Here is a 2,339-nt window from a genome sequence, read left to right as displayed (position 1 = left end):
CTGATACCACTTTTTTCTTGACATAACCCAAACTTTTTTTTAAAGTATTCAGGAATACTCATACTTTGCAATGTTGTCTATAACTTGTCATGATCTACACAATTGAAAGTTTTTGCATAGTCAGTAAAGCACAGGTAAACATTTTTCTGTCATTCTCTTCTTTCAGCCCAAATCTATCAGACACTAATAATGATATCCCTCATTCCACATCCTCTTCAACCTCTGGATGTTCTCTGTCAATGTATGCTTGCAGCCATTTCTGCATTACCTTTAATGAAACTTTAATTGCATGGAATATCAAAGATATTGTCCAAGATTTCTGCATTCCATTGAGTAACCTCTCTTTAGAAGGGTATCTCTTCCTATCAGTTGGCCAGATAGTTGTCTTTCCAATTTCTTGGCATAGATGAGTAAGTGCTTCCTGTGCTACCTTACTTGCATGAAATATTTCAAATTTTATTCCATTGATTTCTGGTGCCTTGCTCCTTTAAAGCACCTAGGACATCTTCTTTCAGTATCATTGGCTTTTGATCATTTGCTACCTCTTGAAATGGTTGAACATCAACTATTTCCTTTTGGTACAGTGACTCTGTGTATTTCTCCCATCTTCTCTTGATGCTTTATGCATCATTCAATAATTTACCCAGAGAATCCTTGAATAACAAAAGTTGAGGCTTCCAGTTTTTTCTTAAGTTCTCCTAGTTTGAGAAATGCTAAGCATACTCTTCCCTTTTGGTATTCTGACTACAGATCTTTGCACATATCTTTGTAATATTTGATTTTGTCTTCTTGAGCTGACCTTTGAAATTTTCTGTTCAGCTCTTGTACCTCCTCATTTATTCCATTTTTTTTTAACATCTCTACCCAAGTAGAGATGTTTCAGTTTCTCTTCTGACCATATTTTCTTTCTGTCTTCTTAATGACTTCTTGCTTTCTTCCTGTATGATGTCCACAAGTCTTCTGGTCTTCAGTCTTTAGTTTCTAATGTATCAAATCTGTTCTTCAGATGATCTTGAAATTCTGGTGGGATATATTCAAGGCCGTATTTTGGCTCTTGTGGACTTGTTTTTATTTTCTTCAGCTTCAGTTTGAATTTGCATATGAACAATTGATGGTCTGTTCCACAGTCTGTCCCTTGCCATCTTTTGGCTGATAATATGGAGCATTTCTACTCTCTCTTGCCACAAATGTAGTCAGTTAGATTTCTGTGTATTATATCTGGTGAGGTCCATGTGTTTAATCATCTCTTTTGTTGGCTAAAGAAGGTATTTGGAATGAACAAATCATTGATTTTGCAGATTTCTATAATGTGATCTCCAGCATCATTTCTATCACCAAGGTCATATTTTCCAACTATTGATTATTAATGTGTTAAATTTTACATTTTTAACTTTATTACTTGGTGATAATAAAGTTCAAGGAAAAATTATTTTTATTTCACTTTTTTCTCTCTCTATTTAAGAAAATTCATCACTCATCTTTAAGTTTGTAGCAATGTGGTAACTAACATGTTGCTGCAATTCTTGAAGCTATGTCACCAATATATTTAATACTTGCATGGTTCTAACTTGTAAAAGATGTTTCAGCAGAACATGTGGACTAAAGGAAAAGGGAGATAAATTACTTCTGCATCAATAAATGTTAAACACCATATGATGAGCTGTGGAGCATTGCCAGATATACGTCTGGAAAATGTAACTTTTATGAACATTTTCAGATATGGTGCCATCAGTTAAGATCTTCAGGTTAGAATGAATTAAAAATACTAATAGAAAAGAGCTACTTTACCGAGGTGAGTTGAGCCTAATAATGTGAATGTAGCAAAGTTCCTGGGGCCTTAACTTTGCTGATGAAACACAGCTCAAAGTGAGGAGAAATAACTTTAGACATCCATTAATAATCAGAATATGGAATATACAAAAATTAATCTAGGAAAATTGGAAGTTGACAAAATGTATTAGAATACATAAAGATCAACACTTTTGAATCATAACAATCACATAGCTTACTATGGTGCAAATTACAAATTGAAGAGGAATGGCATCACCTTCATTATTAAAAAAAATTAGTTTCAAGGTCTATCTTGAAATGCAATGCTATATGTGATGGCCTATAAGCAAGACCAAGAAATACCACTATTATTCAATTGTATGCATCAATACTAAGCCAGTGATAATGAAATTGAAGACTTCTATTAACTTCTTCAGTCTAAAATTGATCAAACAAGCAATTAATATATATTGAAAATTAAATGTGATTGAAATTCAAAGTTTGGAAACAAACATGAAAAATAAATATTTGGAAAGTATGGCCTTGGTGTTAAAAAATGATGCTGGAGA

Source organism: Chrysochloris asiatica, unplaced genomic scaffold, assembly GCF_000296735.1.
Source record: "Chrysochloris asiatica unplaced genomic scaffold, ChrAsi1.0 scaffold00225, whole genome shotgun sequence".
NCBI lineage: Eukaryota > Metazoa > Chordata > Mammalia > Afrosoricida > Chrysochloridae > Chrysochloris > Chrysochloris asiatica.
Note: the sequence above shows the minus strand (reverse complement) of the source record.